Source organism: Sturnus vulgaris, chromosome 1 (assembly GCF_052056855.1).
Source record: "Sturnus vulgaris isolate bStuVul1 chromosome 1, bStuVul1.hap1, whole genome shotgun sequence".
NCBI classification, from domain to species: Eukaryota; Metazoa; Chordata; class Aves; order Passeriformes; family Sturnidae; genus Sturnus; species Sturnus vulgaris.
The window spans coordinates 153,148,676-153,168,762 of NC_142243.1; the positions used below are offsets into that span (position 1 = coordinate 153,148,676).

A 20,087-nucleotide genomic window follows, 5' to 3' on the forward strand; every position below is an offset into this window, starting at 1 on the left:
GGAATTGATTATTTTCTCTTAGAAAGAAAGCAAAATAGTTAAAAATAGTCTGAACATAAAATGCCATATTCCAATTTTGATCAAATGGAACATCTTGTTCCTTCTGGCACAAGAATATGTCATTTCATTTAGATTTTGTTAAGAAACAAAACAAAACCTTTCTTATCCCTAAACATCAGCTTGAAAACAACATTTCATTATTTTTCTTCTTGTAACAACTCTTGTTCCATCAAAAGGATTGCTGAATGACAGGTTCAATGCTTGCTGCTAACAGCTGAAAAACAGACAATTCTCTTTTTATGGTAATCTTCAGCTTGCATTATAGAATCAGAGAATCATTAAGGATGAAAAACCTCTAAGAGCATTGAATCCAACCATTGACCCAGCACTGCCAAGTCCACCACTAAACCATGCCCCCAAGTGCCACGTCCACATATTTTGTGAATGCTCCCAGGGATGGTGGTTCCACCACTTCCCTGGTCATCCTGTTCCAATGTCTGACCACAATTTCAGGGAAGAAATTTATTCTGATATCAAGAGAAGAAATTTTTTTCTGATATCCTTCTAGTATCTCAAAGTTGAAACCTCCCATTGGTGCAACTTGAGGCCATTTCCTCTTATCCTATTACTTGTTACTTGCGAGAAAAAACTGATTACCTGGCTAAAATCTCCTTTTAGGGAGTTGTAGAGAGCAATAAGGTCCCCTCAAAGACTCCTTTTCTCCAGGCTGAGCCCTCCCTTGCTCCTCATCAGACTTGTGCTCCAGACCCTTTCTCCATTCTGAAATGCACAAGTGCATAAATAATTTCCACCTCTGTCCTGTCCAGATTATCAGTTTATGGAGCTGGATAATTCCATGTCCTTCCTCTTTGCTTGCTAACCCCTTAATTGCAAGCCATGTTTTTGTACTCTGCCCTCACCAACCCCACTCTTGCCCTGGTCCACAGCAAGGTCTGTAATTCACAGATAAAGATGTTCTGTAATTCACAGATAAAGGTGTTCTATAATTCACAGATAAAGGTGTTCAGCTGAAAGTTAATACCCATGAAGGAGGCAGATATTCATCTTGGCACTGACCAGGCGTGCAGCTGGGCCTGGCTGATCCAGCATCATGCCACTTTATTTTTATAGATGAAACATGAATTACCATCTTTCCCCTTCCTTCTGGTTCACAATGCAGTAACAAGGCTTGTAATGTACAATAAGGGCTTGTAATATTTGCATGACCAGATGCTTTAATAGCATTGGGTGCACCTGCCTGGATTTTATGTTCATCCTCTTTTCTCTGTGTGCCTCTGGGTAAAAAAAATAAATATTTCTCCATCTTCTTTTCACCCTTTCTTCCTTCACATACTTGGTTCTGCAAGAAAGTGATTGCATGGGGGGATCTCTCCTGTAGATCAGTAGAGTATTTCCAACATTTATTTATTGCCTATGACTAGAAGTTTCACAGATTAACCACGTGAAGAACTATGTGTTGGTTTTTGTTGTTTTTTTTAATCTGCCATTTACTATCTAAATTGGATGCTTGCTGTTTATTTTACTGAAAAGTGAACATCTGAGGCTTGCTCCCCTCCCCATGTCATTTCTGCTTTGAAGGGCCTGCAGGCTCACTGATTAGGAAAATAAGATTGGGTCTGTGTTGCTGCACACACAAGTGGTGTGTAACAGACTCACCATCCCAGGAGTGTGTCACTTACACCACTAAACATCCTTTTAACCATCAACAGAAATAATGCAAAGCCATGGAAACTGCAGCCTGCTAAAGGAACAGCACAAGAAACTCTGTAAATACATTAATTACTGAGCTATTTTGCTGGTGTTATTCTTGACAGTACATTTTTGTCTGGGAATTACCTCATAAGTGTGGCTGTGGCAGGGAGATGTGCAGAATCTCTGCCAACCTGATTAATCCACTGTGATTTTGGTGGCAGGAGGTTTTTTGATGTGTTTCCAGATTCTTCCTTTTCCATTCTCCAAAATGATAGATGTGGAGCTAACCCCGTGGACTGATGGATGCTGTAACCATAGAGTGAGTGTTGTTCATTTTGACAGACTTATTCTCAGGCACTATTTTTCTAAACTCACATTTCAAACCCATCAATTAAAACCTGCTCTGCCCAGGGAGCTCAGGTTGAGCATGGTGAGTTCAGACACACCAGCCAGGAAAAAGGAGATGAGGAAAATGGTCCACACATGAGCAGTGGCTTTGTGTGGTCAGAAGTTATAGCAGCCTTTCAGCAGCCACACACAGCAGAGCTCACAAAGGCAAAAGAGTGTAAAAACCCCTGTGACTGTGCTACAGATTACTGAGGGACAAGAGAGTTTTGAGCATTGGGCCAGTCCTCCCATATAAAAGATGGACTCTGGTTGTCATTTGCTCCTTTCTTTACTTTGGGCATCACTTTTCTCTTCCTTGTAAGCTCTTCTTATTTATCAGAAGTGCTAGTCAAAACATTTCTGTACCACTTGGATTTTATATCCCTTGCCTGCAAGGGATTAATAAGGAGATTAATAAGGTCCATGGGATAAGGAAATGCTTGTTACAGGAAGAGTGGTGGGGGAATCACTAATGTGAAGCTTCATCTTGAGTATGCAGAATTTTGGGGCAGACATCACACTCTACCTTGCTACAGAGTTTCAAAAGAACAGAAAAACTCTTTCTAAAATGAGGAAAATCCAGGAGATAGTTTTGTTTGGGTTAGGTAACATTTTCCAAAATAATGAGAAAATGAGAAACTTCATGTCTGTGTTGTACAAATGAGTCTTCATTCAGAAGCAGCTTTTTTCATGTGAAAATATACTGGGAGGAGAAAAATGGAAGGAAGGAAGGAAGGAAGGAAGGAAGGAAGGAAGGAAGGAAGGAAGGAAGGAAGGAAGGAAGGAAGGAAGGAAGGAAGGAAGGAAGGAAGGAAGGAAGGAAGGAAGGAAGGAAGGAAGGAAGGAAGGAAGGAAGGAAGGAAGGAAGGAAGGAAGGAAGGAAGGAAGGAAGGAAGGAAGGAAGGAAGGAAGGAAGGAAGGAAGGAAGGAAGGAAGGAAGGAAGGATGGATTAGATGGGAAGGTGAAAATTTTGGAAGATAATTTAATGACCTGAAAATTTGACTGTTAATGAATCAGAGAAATACAAATCAGGTCGTTAAGCTGTCCACTGTGTATTGTTTTCCATGAGGCTCAAGGAATTGTCCTTTCTCTTCTCCTGCCACCATATCTGTTATCTTATGCTCTTGGCCAAGGACCATGACATTGTCCCCATTCTAGCATGACAGTGTGATGACCCAGAGCAGGACACAGAAATCACTTAGCTACAAAACACGACTGTGCATGGCTAAAAACTTCTGGCTTTCTCCCCACTCTAAGTCAGTGAGCCACCAAAGAATCTGATATCCAATATCAGCATATGATGTGACATTTGGCATCCCACCCACTGGATTTTCAGGAACATGAGAGGCATTTCCAGCTCTTCATCCTTCTGAAAAAGAGGTGCTAAAATCATAAATATGGTCAGGGAAAATACACCATGAAATGGCTGGGTTTGGGTCTGTAAGCCTGGTCATAACTTCATCTTGGAACAGGATGCATATTGGAAAGTCCCCCAGATCCATCAGCAGAAAACACTTATGATGTTAATAAACTCCTCTTTTCTCCTTGTCAATATGGCTTTAATAAACTCCTCTTTTCTCTTTGTCAATATGGCTTTAGCAAAACCAACAGCACGGGGCATGGAGCTCCATCTGTAGTGTATAATAAGGGGGTGTTGTACATTGGACAAACATTATGATTTATTTTCAAAAGGAGAGAGATGCCACAGATTCTTGTGCTCTCAGGGACTCTAATTTATTGCCTAATTAAACACTTGCTGCCAAGTTGTCCATCCTGTCATTTTTAATTCCTGGTCTAATATCCCAGACAACAGAACACTTAAGGAGGCTCCCTTCTACAAGTGAGGCTTAAATGAAGAAAGATGTTAATGTGTGTTTCCTAATCAAAGTCAATAGGCTATCAGGAGCAATTATTCTTTAGCAGGTCTGTTCTTCTGACACCATGCAATGTGTATGAATCTGCCAAGGTCTGGTGACACTTTATCCCCTTGCTGTAGAGGCAGAAGGCAGGGCCAGCAACTCAAAACTGAGAGAAACCCTTGGGAAGACATGCAGGCAACAGGGACAAGCAGAACATATTTTTTTTTAGCCTAAAACTAGATTTTCTTCCTTCAACAAGTGTTGTTTGGAATGAATGCCAAGGCATCTTGAGGCAATGGAGACCTCAGGACGTTTTCTCTCTGACTACCAAGTATACACTCCCTTGCATAAATCTTCCCTTTCCTCATTTTCTGAGGTGGGGATGCTGGGCCCTATTGCTGGTAAAATGGGGCCTGATCCTGAGTGTTACAGAGTCACAGCTTTTCTCTACGTCTGTCCTAGAAGTCTTACAGAGGACTGAAAAACAGTAAAATTTGGGAGAGAAATATATTTGAGAAATTCAGCCTCTCATAACTGGAATCAAAGCTTTGTCCCTGTAAATACTGACATGCTGCTTTTAAGTCCTCTAAAGTCCAAATTTCTCCAGGATAAACCATCCCAATTCTTTCACCCTCTCCTCAGCAGCATGTGATGATCTTCTTGTCCTTTAGATGCCTGGAAATAAATTATATGAAGCTTTGCTCTGTAATTTTCCCAGGAAATAATGCTGATCATCTTGTAATTCCCTCCATCCTCCTTTTTGCCTTTTTGAAGATGGAAATAAGACTTGACAGCCCCTGCTCTTGGCTTTCCCTTCACTGCACATCCTTTGCCCAGTGTGTCCATGAGCTGGGTTGGGACTGTAAGCCATGGTTTTGGTTGAAGGGTGGCTACTGCGGTGTCTTCTGTGAGAACCTTGCAGAAGATTCCCTTGTGTCTGATGTGGTGATGTGGGCCGTGGAGAAAGGAGCCCATGCCAGGTTTGCAGGCAGAACTTGGGAATTTGTGGTGGCTCTGAGTTCCTAAAGGACTCAGCAACCATGGGAGGGACTCACATTGGAGCAGTTTGTGAAGAACTGGAGCCCATGGAGAGGGTTTGTGTTGGAGAAGTTCATGGAGGGCTGGTCTCACATGGGAAGGACTCCACACTGGAGCAGGGAAAGCGTGGGAGAAGTTCTGTCCCTGAGGAGGAAGCCAGGCAGAGACAATGGGATGAGCTGATCATAACCCCCCTTTCCCTTCCTCTCTGCCACTGAGATGAGGAAAGGCAGAGAAAATCAGGAGTGAAGCTGAGCCTGGGATGAAGGGAGGAGTAGGGGAAAGGCATTTTAAAGGTGTGGTTATACTCCTCTGACTGATAATAAATCACACTGATTTCTCTCAGTGGAATCTGTTTTGCCCATGCTGACATTTCCTGAGGGATCTTTCTGTGTCCTTACCCTGATTTCCTTTCCCTGTCCACCTGAGGAGGGGAGAGAGAGAAGTTTTGGTGAGCACCTGCAATCCAGCCAGGGTCCAGGATGTCAGCAAATGTGTGCTCCATTTCTGTTCAACCTCCTGATATTGGTTATCCACTGTGAAAACCTCCTCAGAGGTTCTCCCACCTGATCAGGAAAGTCTGGCAAGGTCATGGCCATGGCCTTTTTTCTCTTTGGATCCAGCAAAGCACTGTAGCAGGAAAACAATTTGCAGTGCCTGTGAAACTGTCAGCAAGTTCAAGGACAGCAGAGTTGCAGGTAAATCTCAATGTTAGGTACTCAAATGTTAGGTTTTTGTGAGGCATTCATCTCCTTTGTATTTTTCCTTATTCATCCCTCCCTCCCTATTTAGCTTTTGCTATTTTATCCCTCAAATAAGTGACATGATGCTTCCTGTCTCTGCTTGACAAGTCACCATGAAAGCTGAGAATATGTAAATGTGGTGTAAGCTGTTATTATCACCTTTAGATAAACCTGGTAATATCTCATGTCAGAATTTATATCCCTTTATAACCAATTTCTTTTCATAGTACCTCCTAGCAATTTCTGTCTGTAGATTTTTTGTCAGAAAGGTAAGCAAAGACATATATATGTATATTTGGGTCTATTAATTTTTTATGTGGAAATAAATACAAGTTATTTATCAGATTTTTCTTTCCTGTAAGTTCATTTGTCTAATGGTAGTTCATTATATAATACATTTCCCCTACTATTTATATTATTCTTTGTAACTTTCCCAATAAAAAATTGTTTCCCTTTTATATATATTTTTTAAAAGCAGTATCAAGAAAATTCAATGCCACCTTTATCTTCCTCACTAATGGTATACAAGGAATTTTTGAAATAATTATTTCTTTTCCTGAGAACTTTGGGCATCCCTTTAGATTGTCAGTCTTAGTGGTCTCTTTCTAGAGCAGAACTCTGCAGTTTGTCCTCACCCATCCTGTTACCCCACATCTCCCTCCACCCCTACAATATTTTGATACAGACCCTTGTGTTTGGACCCCTGTTTTATTTATGGATATAAGGTTTCAGATTATGATGTTCTGTTATATTTTAAACAGTCCCTACACAGCTGTGGCACAGCAGAGCCTTGACTTTAGGTGGCATTACTTTAACAGAGACTTTAGTGCCCAAATGAGTCTTTGTTCTTCCTTTTGTCTTCTCTGTCTCAGTGCAAGCTCCTGTGTTTACAGTAAGGATTGTATGAAACAAGACTTGGCTTGTCTACCTTGGGGACAACAAGGTGCTATTGAATGAAAAGTAGATTTTCACAGGGAATTTGTTTTAGCTTACTTTGGGTCAAGTTAAAAAAAAAACCAAAACAACAAAACAAAAACTCATTTCTATCAGCCCTGAAGACCTCAGCCAGCAAGTTATTGAGAGAGACTAACTTTCAGAATTGGAGAGGAATTAACTGGGGAATTGTAAAGGTCAAGGTAAAAGAAGAGGTGCCATGGGGTTGGAGATAACCAGAGGAGGGACACTGTGTGACTTTGCAGGAACCTTTGGGCCAGCCTGCCATTCACTGCAATTTCAGTAGCTGAGTGCTGTGTAGGGGAGAAGGCAACATTTGATTGAGCCATTGCCTGTGCATCCCAACCAGCCCCTTGGGAAATGCTTCAAGACACCTGTGAAGTTCAGATGTTACCTCCTCACTCCTTTTGTATGACTGATGCTCAGAAATGCACTGTGCAGACACAGAGCTCCAGCCTTATGGTGGATAAAGGAATGGATGGATGGATGGATGGATGGATGGATGGATGGATGGATGGATGATGGATGGGTGGATGGATGGATGGATGGGTGGATGGATAGATGGATGGAGGGATGGATGGGTGGATGGATAGATGGATGGATGGATGGATGGATGGATGGATGGATGGATGGATGGATGATGGATGGATGGATGATGATGGATGGATGGATGGATGGATGGATGGATGGGTGGATGGATGGATGGATGGATGGATGGGTGGATGGATGGATGGATGGATGGGTGGATGGATGGATGGATGGATGATGGATGGATGATGGATGGATGGATGGATGGATGATGGATGGGTGGATGGATGGGTGGATGAGTGGATGGATGATGGATGGATGGATGGATGGATGATGGATGGATGGATGATGGATGGATGCATGGTTGGGAGACTTTTGTACCACTACTGACTTGTGCATCTTGCTGAAATCCCAAGCTGCCTTCCCAGCTGTTCCCTTTCCCATAGATGGTTGTCTCTGTGTTTCCACTTGCTGTAACCTCCCTTTTGAACAGCCCCATCTGTGTCTGAATGGTGCTGCATTACATCATGTACACAAAAATGTCTATGGGAAGGCATTTATGTTCCCCAAATTCAGGTGCTTCCAATGTGTACATTACACCATTCTAAATTGCCAAGGCTCCTGCTCTAGTCGATAAAGAGACAGATAAAATACTGACTGGAGTTGGGTTCAACTCAGTTTACCAAAAAGTGTGTCAGTGTTAGGGTCAGGGATCATGTCACTCACTCTCTTGAATCTCCTGTTTTGCTGTCTGACTTCCTCGGGTGGAGGAGCCAGCATTGCAGACCACTGCATTTAATCAGTCACATCTTTCATAATGAATACACCCTGAGGTTTGATTTAGAAGTTGATGAAGACATGAATTCACCTGGAAAAGCCAGATGAGTTTTCCTGATACCTGGCTAAACCCTCACAAGAGGGCTTTTCTTTCCTTGATTGCCAGGTTGTGCTGGAAGGCCAAGAAGCTCTGCTCCTGCTCTGCAGTCCCTGGAGGAGAAAGAAATCCTTTCAGTGCACTGAGAAAAAACATCTTTCTTCAATTTAGCCAACTCTTTATGGTCTACCTGTCTTTTTTCTTCATTCCCCAGACACAGCAGCTGGTAAAGGAATGCCTAAATTGCCACTAGACTCTGAGGTTTGTTTTTGTCTGTAGTACAGAGACAGGGAATGCTGCAGGCACCAGTTTCACTCACTTAGAAATGATGACTATTGAGAACTACACATTTTCCCTTGATATTTTTGCCTAAATGATGGTCTTGAGGATAGGCACAACAGATTATATTCTGCTCTATTCCCCTAATGGCTGAAATGATGCTCCATAGCCTTACAAGAAATAACATAATATGAATTTTATAAAACAGACAGAGTGCATGAAAGAACTGTGAAAATAGGAACATTAGGAGTTGTGAGGTACTCAGGAAAGAAAAGCAGCCATAGAAAGCACCAAAGAAAGAAGGAAGAGGCTAAATTAGAATTGTGGTGCAACCTTTTTTTACTTCAGGAACCCAACTGCCTAACAGTGAGAAAACTGGAGTTACTGGTTTAACTTTTGTTTTAACTGTCCAAAGGAAATTATTTTGTGCTAATAGATTGTTTTCATTCAGAGATGCTACAATAATTCACATAAATTTTAAGTATTAAAAAGTGATGATGTATATGAGATAATCAGAAATATTAATGGGATCTAGAGACAGATTTGCAAAAGCAGGAAGGAAAGATGCAAAAGTGGGAAGGAAAGACCCAAGAGACAGCAATGTGACTGGAGAAATAAAGCAAGTGTATGGAAGTCTGCAGAAAGCGTAGAAAATAAATTTGAAACATTCCTTCCTGATCTATTTCTCCCCAGAAGTTTGAATCACTTGGCCTTTAAAACCTGGTTCCATTCAGACTTTGGGGTGAATTTTTATAGGTGTAGGAATGGGACTCTCACACACTTCGCGTCTTTGCAGTGACATTCCTGGACAACCCTTTCCAGGAGCTTGGCCAGACACCCTTGCAGGGGTAATGAGCTGATGGCCAGGTTGGACAGCTCAGGTGCTCATAAACTCTGTGCTCACACAGTTTTGCCTCTTCAAGTCTGGAGTTAATTTGTCAAACCTTTATTGGTGTTCTTTGGACCCCCAAGGCTCAGACATCTTTGCAAAATCCTTTGCAATGAAAATGACTGCATGGTAAATATCTCTTCTATTCTTTTCATATCTCTTCTATTTTTTTTTTTTTTTTTTTTTTTTTTTTTTTTTTTTTTTTTGTGGAAACGTCAGAGTGTGAGAAGTACCAGGCTGGACTTAAGGCAGTGGTAGTTTTGTTTCAGAGGAAAGTTTAAGAATCAGAGACACAGATTTCCTCTTAGTTTCTAAACCAGGAGCTGGCCTCATGTAGGCTTTTGATTCATGGCCATTAATGATGATGGTTTTCTCTCATTCATTGAAGGACTCCTGAAGTACCTCCCAGAGTGCTGCTAAGACAATAGAAAAATGTGTATTTCTTGTTTGTAAATCAATGTAGAGGAATTTGTAATCTCAACTGACACTGAGAGAGGAGTAAAAGAACCTCCTGGCACTCTTCCTCCTGACTGACAAGTGCCACTTAATGATTCTCCACACAATATCTCTGGGTTTCTCCGTTTTAGCAAATTCTCAGTGAGATCTTTTTTATCACCATGAACTTTTGCAGGCCACTCTTGAGCAGTGTTAGATGAAGATCCTGACTCAAGAAAACGTCTCTTTGCCAGTCTCTTATGGAAGGAAGGCAGGTTTTGAGGCTTGTGGATTCATACAACATCCTAACTTCACCTGAAAGCCACATTTGGGAAAGCATCAGCTTGGCTCCCAGCAGCACTGATAGGGTGCAAGCAGCCTTTTAGACCTCTCATCACGAGTGGAGGAGAGCAGGTTTGTCAGGTCCAAACCCCATTTCTCTGAAATCACTGGCATGACAGCTCTTTGATAATTGAAATGATGGCTAACCTCCATTTTGCCATGAAAATGCCACTCATTACACTCTACCAACTTCAATTTTGTGCTTTGTTCTCCGAGGCACGATGTGCCAGGGTGCATCTCTGCTGCGAGGAGCAAACAGTGCCATTACCTCCTGGCTGCAATGAGAAGAAAATGAATAGAGGCTGAAATATGAAGTGCCATTATAGGAAATTGGTTGGTTATTAGACTGTATTTGCTGCTGCAGTTACAGAGCTCAGTTCTGTACAAAAACAAAACCCACAAAGCCCAGAAACAGCTCGTGGCTCAATTTTCAGATGCATGCTGGCAGCCCTTGGTACCCCTGTCACTGTCAGCCAAGTCCCCAGGGACCTCCAGCCTTGGACTTCCTTGGCAATAACTTGGCTGATCCACAGGCAGTGTGGGTTGACTTTGATTTATGTGACTCTGGTTCAATTCTTAACTTTGTAAAATAAACATTTTTTTTTCCTGCAAAGCTGAAAAGAAGCTCCCTCTTTTGATCAGAAGTTTTTTGGGACAAAGAGTATTTCTCAGTGTGTACTGAGTGCCATAGGCATTGATCTCAGATGGCGACTTGCTTTAATACAGTAATTAATGAAACAGTAACGATGCTTCCTTTGTGCTAAGATCTGTGAGCAGGTTTCCCTGGCAACAGCCCATGCACAAGCTTCTTGCCTGTAGCAAATGTGAAGTTATTTGAATCATTCACATTCTTTTAAAGAAAGAGGGCTGCTGTGACTCAAATTAACTCAGATTTACTGCAAGATGAAAGTACACACAGGGGCAGCTACCTCAGGTCAGCTGATGCACAGGAACCTTTTACCCTGCATTAACTCACTCGAGTGTTTGAACCTTCCATGCTGCCATAGGAGCTTTTATCTCAGAACTGTAAAATAGTTTTGGTTGGAAGAAACTTTCAAGGTCATCTAGTCCAGCATCCAAATATAGGAAATGTATGTATTTCCCCTAACTTTGTTTTTCTCTCTCCAGCTATTTTCTACCAACAGAATCCGTACCCATTTTATATTAGGATAGCATCAGATCTTCATTTTATAGTCCTGAGAGGGAAGGACAGCATATTCTGGCTTGACTTCTTCCACATCCTTTATCTCCCATAAACACACTCATGTGATAACCACCAGTGATGGATGTTAGGGATGTGTCTGGTCCTGATGGATCAGCTCTTCATGGCTTTGAGGGAGACAGACAACAACACAATAGCCAAGGACTGGCAATGCACCCTCACCCCCCAGACATTATGCTGGTCAGCATCTGGCTCAAGCCAAGTGTGGAAGAAACTAAATTCTGTAGTCAGTGTGCAAATATCACTGTAAATCAGTTATTTTCCTCCATAAATAGTGGACAGCTCAGAGCTTTTTGGGCTGTCCTGCACATCAGCAGGGTGCACGTCATGACTTTCCCTTGAGAAGGGATTCTTCTCAAGGTTACTTCTCCAGACTGGAGAAGCCTTATGTTGTGAGATACTCAGTGCATTAAAAAAACATCACTGAAACTTTGAAATCTTAGCTAAGTGATGGGAAGGACTGATTAGGAACAAGTAATGCTTCAGACATAAACAACTGACCCTATTTACAACATAAAGGAGTCCCCTCTGATCCTCATGACCCAGTGGGAGAGTGTCCCTCACAGTTTTGTCTGATCTTGTCCTCTGTGCAGTAAAAAATCAAGAATACCTTGCTACCCAATTTTTTAAACCCATTTACTATCAAGCTCTGTTAAATCTCTGGTTTATAAAGATAAATATTTTGCTGCTCCTCTGTTACAAGTGAAGGGTGTCATAACATCCATTACAAGGATATAAGACCCCAAGCAGCATGATCCTTTTTGGTTGCTGATCCCCATATTTCTCTTTTGCCAAAAGAGATGATCCTTATGAGCAGATGGTGAGACAGTTCCAAAAGAGAAAGTTTGGAATGGAGAGAAGTATTCTAGACCAAAGCTTTTTATAATTTATTCGCTGTATCAGTGAGTATTTGAATAGTCAAACAGAGTCAAAGGAGCAAAAGCCTTCTGGAGCAAAGGAAAAGTATTAATTATCTTATAGCTCTTTTAGATTTGTTCTTTCTAAGGCAGGAGGAAGTGCCTCAGCAGATCTAGAGACAGACAATATCAATAATCACTTGCCTTCCCTTCCAGTGGGAAGTTGTGGTGAATTAATCTTTAAAAGGCTTTGCCACCGATTTTTAAGGAAAAAGACTAAAGCAAATATTTTATTCCAATGATATTTTTCTTGTACTCATCTGGCATCACAGCCTGGAGCTGTTGCTTGGCTTTATTTTTAATTCCTGTATGGACCTTGGTGCAAATACATACTGCAAGGATGTGAAACATAATGAAGTGGAATATCAACAAAATTCATAATTGAGACCTGGTCTGAGATAGAATATTAGACTTGGATGATTTAATATTATCTGTTGGTATCTAAAACAATAAAGTTGGTTTAACATCTTGGCAACTTGGTGGAAGAAGGTAAGGACATCTTCAGCTAAATATTGTATTTAAAGATAAATTTGAAAGAGATCAGAGTGGGACTTTCGAGAATATCAGTTGATTTCTCCTCTGTGAACTGTTAATGTCTTTTTTACCCCACTGTTGTCCCAATGTTTGAGTTCAGATCACTCCTAGGGACAAGGCACTGGGATAGAAGGGCAGTGAAACCAAACTACTGGACTCATTCTTCACCTATGCAGTCTGGAAATGTGACCAACTAAATCTAGGCCTGGAGAAGATCCACATGGCAGAACCCTTAAAAAACCCCAGAAAGCTGAGTTACTAAAAAGCTTCAGCATTCTTTGTTTTTCCAGTCTAAAAATACTTTTATATAAAAGACTTCAAACTGGTTTTTGTGCTAAACACACAAATGGAAATCTCGCTGCACTGCACACATTATATCACTAAAATAAATATTATTGTCTTTAATATTTAAAGAGATTTTTGAAACAGCCACAGAGGATGAAAAATACAAGCCAGCAAAAGCGTTCAGTGTCTCGGCGCCCAACAGAGGCATATTTCAATTCTTCTGCTTTAATTTCTTTAGCTCTCAAGGAATTCCAAGGTCTCTGAAATGGCATGCTGAGCAGGGAAACAGAGCTATTGTCCCCAGGGTTCCTCTGGCTCTTTATTATTCACCATCACAGGAATTTTTCTTCAGTCTGGGCTGAGGACCTGCATCATGTACACCTCAAAGCTGTTGGAGTAGCAAATACACAATGCCCAATGCATCCCAAACACCATCAGGCACTGGTACTCGAGGTAGGACAGGGGAAATGGGATTTCCTTCATTCTGTCTGTGCTACCAGAGCTGAGTTCAGCCTCTTTGGAAGCTACTAGGAACTTTGCTGTTGGCTTTTTTGGGGTAAGGAGAGGAGAATTGGGGTGAGCAGAAACTCTTCCCTCACAGACTGATTCCAGATGAGGTTCCTTGCCTTATCCCTGTCCCAGAGCTGTGTGTCTGACCCTGCCAGACCTGTTCCTCCATCACACTCAGGACAAAGACAGGGTGCCATAAACAGTAAACCTGTGTTCCAGACATCCATCCCTCCCTCCAGGTGGAGTCCTGGGACACTCAGATTTTCTGAGTGTCAAATTTTGCAGGTGCATGATGAGTTTACAAAGTTGTGACATGGGCTAATTCTCAAGCTGGAGATGTCAGGCCAAATCCAGAGTGATACCAAGTACCTTTGGTTACAGTTACTGGGACTTGAAGTGTGAGCAGAAAAGCAGCCTCTTGTTCTCTGTTGGATGCCTTTAATTCATTTAACCACAGTAATTCCTTTGCCTGCAGTGAAGGGAGGGAGAAACTACCTAATGTTGATTCTGGAGAGGGACTTCTTCCAAGGGCATAGGATAAGGGGGAATGACTTTAAGCTGGAAGAGGGTAAATTTAGATTGGCTATTATTAAAAAAATCTTCCCTGTGAGGATGGTGAGACTCTGGCAGAGGTTGTCCACAGAAGCTGTGGGTGCTCCATCCCTGGAAGGGGATCCAAGGCCAGGCTGGATAGGTTTTAGAGCAACCTGATCAAGTGGAAGGTGTCCCTGCCCATGTCAAGGGCTTGGAACAGCATGATCTTGAAGATCCCTTCCAGCTCAAACCATTCTATGATTCTCAATAATGAACTATAACAGGTTCTAGCATCAGAAAAAAATCTGTATTGGAGAATCATAAAGTTAGGAATACTCACATGGCTCATGTCTCTACATGTGCCTGGCCATTTTTGAATTCTTCATTTCTGGATTAATTTTTTTAACTTTTCTCCTGCAGGTGTCCCAGTGTAACACTGGAGTCATACTGTGATCAGCCAGATCCTTTCTGTGCACAACATGCACAATCAAACATAACTCAGGTGTCATATCCAGTGGATTTAGGGCTGCACTTCAATGTCCATTTTAAAGCAAAATTCAGATGCCTTTCCTTCGTCCGTTTATTCCCCAATTTTTGCATTTAATTATAGCAGTGATTATGTATATTCCCTACATCTGGCATCATAGCTCTTCCTAAGGGTCATTCTGTGTTTTCCTCTCCAATTCACTTTGGAAAAGTTCCACTCTGTAGAGCAGAGGAAGGATTGTCAACCAAGGCTCATTTGGAGACTGTTCTCCTCTATTTTCAATGGACTTACACTTTCACAAAATCTTATCTTACATTCAGAGAAAAGAGAGTAGAAAGGCATGATTATCTTCTCCATCACCCTTCCCTAGGGCAGGGTAGACTCTTTATGGACTTGTTAACCACCCTTTCTTATAAATTGTTCATGGACTTTAATGACATGGAACCAAGAGTGCCAAACACACATCCCCTGGGTCATTCCAGAGACTTTCACTGGGAAGCTGCTCTTCCTTCTCAGCCTCTTGTAGTTGCTCCAGGCTGCAGGAGCACTCAGAAATCACACCTACCTAGAACCATTCCCCGAGCACAGCTGGACTATGGCTGATACCCTCACCACTGACCTGTCTTACAGGATTGATGTGGCCAAGCTGCCTGCTGGGAACAGTCCCTGTCTTGTGTCAGGGCTTTGGAGTTGCATGGGAATTGTGCAGGATAATGAGCTACTCCAGGCTGCAGCAGCACCAGGGACTGGTTTAGCAGAATAGGTAATTAACTCTGAGTGATTAACAGTGGCTCTGCCACTGTCTATTGCTAGTATAGGTCCAGCTTTGGAATTTTCCTTCATTACATGCTGAGCAGCCTCATCTTGGCCCTCACATCATCATGCTTGGAGCAGTGCTGAGCTCACCCATATTAAGTGAGTGTGTGGCTTGGAAATACTCAGATTTGATGGCATCTCAGCTAATTTATGTTGAGAAATGTTAGTTTTCTTTATAGTTCTCTCCACATTCAGCTGATCTGATTTTTGTTGTGGAAAAAAGGAGAGGTGCTCACTGTAAAGCACTTCTTGAAAGGAAATTCAGTGGTTAAAAAAGCTGCTGTTTATTGAGATAATTGTGGCTGCCCCGTGCAATGATACAACACAAAGTCTGACCTGATTACCCTGCAAAGGAGAATTTTCTACTGATGATGTAACAGGAGACCTGGGCTTTTTAGGGTTGGGATGTCCAGACTGTGTCCCTTGTGCTGCTGCAGCAGCAGCAAAGCCCTGGCACTGAAGCATTTCTCAGTGTTTGCTGCATTACTGTTTATGCTTTAGTATTTATAACGCAGGCATGGCCTCGTCTCCTTGCCATTCTTCAATCTTGCTGCCACAAAATAATGCCAGAGAGGGGCTCAACTGCTTATTGATATCTACTTCCCAGTTTTTCTTTCCCAGCCTTCACCTTTTGTGTTAAAGGAGCCTCTCTGCTCTTGGTGAAATGCAATTAAACCTCCTCAGCCATCTCCTCACTGGCCTCTTGGTGGTACTCTTAACTCAGCATATTCACCAGCTGCTCTGGCTGCCTTTAAAGGCATCAATCTCCACCCTGCTCTAGGAGAATGAACGTTTCTAAGTAGATGCTAAATATATACAAACTTTATGGACACAAAGCAAGATTTTTTAAAGGATTTTCCAGAGATACAAAAGCTCAACTCGCTGATCCATGCTGACCTACTTCAGGGCTTCACCTGTTATGCAAAGCCCAGTGCTGAGATCTGTCAGATATCCCTGGAGCACAGATGTTTGGATCCAGTGCTTGCACTGGGGAATGAAGGCAAAATGAAAAGGGAGGTTGTCATTTTCAATCCTAGCAGTTTGTTTAGTGCCAGGCAGAAGAAAAGGGTCCCACTGCTGTCAGGAACGTGCTACAGTGAATGTTGGGGCAGATTGAATTCAGAGTCTCTCTAGTGTTCCACTAGAGACCCAAATGGCCAAGGAACAGCCCCACAGGGGGAAACACTGTGTGGAGTCTGAGAAATTCAAGGTGCATGAACTTTCCTGCAAAGAATGTTAAAACCTATCTTCATGTTTAGAAAATCCCCAAGAAGCACTTAATTAGGGTGAAACTAAGGATACTTTCAGCTAGTGTGGTTAGAGTCTAAATCTAAGCCTGGGATCTAACATTCGAATCTCAGAACCTCTGAGGGTGGAAAAGACCTCTGAGATCATCGAGTCCAACCATTCACCCAGCACTGCCAAGCCCCCCCTAAACTCTGTCCCTCAGTGCCACATCCACACTTCTTTTAAATACCCCCAGGGATGGTGACTCCTCCCCTCCTCTGTGCAGCCTGCTCCAGTACTTGACAGCAATTTAGATGCAGAATTTTTCCCCAGTAGGCAACCTTATCCTTCCTTGGCTTTATACAACTGTCCCAAGCTTGGCTCTTGGTCACCAAGAAGTTATTGGCAGATAAAACTGACCTCAAAGGTTAGTTCATTTGCTCAGAATAAGTAGAATTATGCATTGAGAGTTAGACCTTCTAGTAGTCAAAATGACTTAGTTTTTCCATTGTAGACCAGCCATATCCTGCAAATAATTTATTTTGTTTTTTTGCTAAACATTTGTCAATGGTTTTAGAGCTAATTCATACCATGGATCTGCTGACAGCTCTCTTTGCTGACTGCCTTGGGTGCCCAGACTGCACAAAGATTCTGCTCTGCATTGAGTTGAATGAAGGCTGCTTGAAACAGAAAATGTTACTAAGGAGATAACACATAAACAATATTTACAGATATATTTGCTAAATACATATCATACACTGAAGATTTTTATTGCAGCTGCATTTATGCTAAGGGGAGAAGAATGAAAGGAAAGACAAGGTGGAGGCAGGAGAGAAAGGAATAAAGTCAAACATAATGAGATAAAGTCTTCACAATTACAGAGTTAGAAGTAAAGAACACTACAAATATACTGCAGTTATGTCCAGCCCATTCCCACTCTCCCCGTCAGGCAGAGGTTTAAATGAAGATAAGTGGTTCTTAGATCCTTTGCCATTCTCTGAGACCACTAAAATAGAAAATGTCCAACACCTGCTGCAAGCATATTAATAATCAGATGAAAAATTAATGCCTACAAATCCTCAGAGTTAAATCTTCCCTTCAGCCATTAGCAATTAATAAGAAAAAAGGATGCTGCAGGAAGGAAACAGATACAAAATCCTGGCCCTAGGAGGTCCCCTTAGGGATCAGAATTGCTGGCAGGGTAATGATTAGGACAGGAAGGGTAGTGATTAGGACACAGGGATTTTTGCTGGCTCCTCAGTGGAGCTTGGAGTGCTGTGTGTGAAAACACTGTCCCTGTCACTGGCAGAGTGACCAAAGGGGCTGCAGAGGGGCTGCAAAGACCCCTTCTTCTTTGTGCACTGAAGGACAGGCCACCTCAGTGGCCCAAACATCACAAAGAGGAGGTTCTTGTCCTCATTTTGTCACTGGCTGGGTCAGGTTGATGAGTTGCCACATCCCATGTCTGTGCCTCCATTTCTTTCCTATAAATGCCATGACTAGGACATAATTTTCTGCAAATGTCTTGAGTAGGAGAGATTAAAACTGCTCTCTCTGAGGCTTTGCCGCTATTATTTATCATAATCTAAAAAAAGAAAATCAATATTTTTGCTGGTCTTCTGTTGATTCTTCATTCCTCAACCCATCTGAGCTCACTCTTTAAGTCTGCCATGCTGTAGCTTGAGGCCAGCCCAGAGAGTGGCTGTGCTGATTCCAGGCACTGTCCCCCAGCTTCCTCCTCGGACACAGCAGAATCCCAGACACCACCTCCTCTCTCAGGATCCTCTTTCCTTTCTCCCACACCATTGCTGGCTTCACACATTTCCCCTTGGAGAGAGGAAAAAAGCCACGGTGAAGGCAGGAACAAAGGCACCAGGATTAGTTCAATATTCCCCAAGGACCTGTTCTTATCTGCTGCTTGCAGTCTGCCTCTGCTGCCTTGGCACACCTCGGGCTGTCCAGATATGAACAATGACAGCAAGAGAAGGTGCCAGGGAGGCCTCAGAGCACTTTTCAGTTCTTTAAGAGGTTCCAAGAGAGACTTTGTACAAGGGCATGGAGTGACAGGACAAGGGGGAATGGCTTCAAACTGACAGAATAGATTTAAATTAGATTTTAGGGAGAAATTCTTCCCTGTGAGGGTGGTGAAGCCCCAGCACAAGTTGCCCAGAGAGGTTGTGGATGCCCCATCCTTGAAAATGTTCAAGGTCAGGTTGGAAGGGGCTTGGAGCAACCTGGGATAGTAGAAGGTGTCTCTGCCCATGACAAGGGGGTGAATTAGATGGTCTTGAAGATCCCTTCCAACCCAAACCATTCTCTGATTCTGTGATCCCACTGGAGAAAAGGATCCATTTTTACCCCATTCTTTTTTTTTTTTTTTTTTTGAGATGAAGCTTTCATTACTCAGTGCTTCCCATTCTCTTCTATGTCTCTGAAGCATAAAAACAGTATTGAGAAGAGTTTAAAAGCACAACATTCTTGTTTTTTTCTTTGCAAGGACAACAGGGCAGCAGCTTTCTGAGGCCTCACTGGGACTGAGAAAGGACTTTTTGCAGAACTGGGTTGTGAGCAATTATGGGGCAGGATGAAATCCAGTGACTTTGTGCATGGCCAGGTGAGTTGTTACAGAAATGAAAAGTTAATCACATCTTTTTTCTTGCTGTCTCCCTCTTCACTTCCTTCTGCTGAAACCTTGGAGCTGAAGAAAATGGGTGCTATTTTGTGCTGCAAGTGATTTACAGTGACAGAAAGGAAGGGAACTGTCCATTAAGAGTTACAATTGATGGGATACCAGAATAACAAAATATTATCTTGCTCAGGTAGCTGCTATCCCTCACTTTGTGGCAGAGGTGATGTGGATGTTTCCCTGCAGACTATCCCATCAGACATCCTTTCTTCTCCATGGGCTGCAGAGTTTTGGCACAGGGGAGCCACAAACTGGCCCTGGGCTGGCTTGGGATGCTGCTGAGAGCTGTCACTTGCATCTGGGCAAAATTAAAGGCAGTGAAGAGTTTCTTTAATCAGTGGGTGGCTGCTTTGCTGTCTACAAATGGGGTGAACTGTCTGCATTTCGTTCTTATCTTTCCTACAAAAATCTTCATCCAGCTTGGTAAAGGCAGGTGTCTCAGTTTCTCTTCTGTAGCACAGAAATTTCTGTTAAAAAAAAAAAAATAAAGGCAATGGTTCCCCCACACTTTGCTGGAATGCTTTGAAAATACTTTGAGAGCATGAGCTGTGACTGTGTCATCACTGGATTCCTCGTGATTAAGGATTTTTTTGTTTGTTTCTTTGCTCTGTACTAATCTTTGACTGCAATGGTGGGAAATTCACATGAAGCCTCATTCTGAGAGAAATATAATCTCTGATTTAACTCACCTTGGCTGGAAATGCAGTCTTGGAAGGTTCTGTCTGCACAGGACACTTTTCAAGTATTGGCCATTTGGATGGATAAAAACTTTGCTGAAGGTAGGTGCAGCTCTGCCAGCAAGTAAACATTGTAATATTTTTATTTCA

The 20,087-nt window shown here is 42.3% G+C and overlaps 1 long non-coding RNA gene across 1 annotated transcript in view; it reads left to right on the top strand.

Moving 5' to 3' along the window:
- Positions 1-19,493: 19,493 nt before the first annotated feature.
- The window catches only part of LOC148225597 (uncharacterized), a 57,832-nt gene continuing 57,238 nt past the window's right edge, over positions 19,494-20,087 (top strand). Inside the window, exon 1 of the long non-coding RNA XR_015804944.1 lies at positions 19,494-20,039. This is a non-coding gene — a long non-coding RNA (uncharacterized LOC148225597). The remainder of the gene's footprint in view (positions 20,040-20,087) is intronic.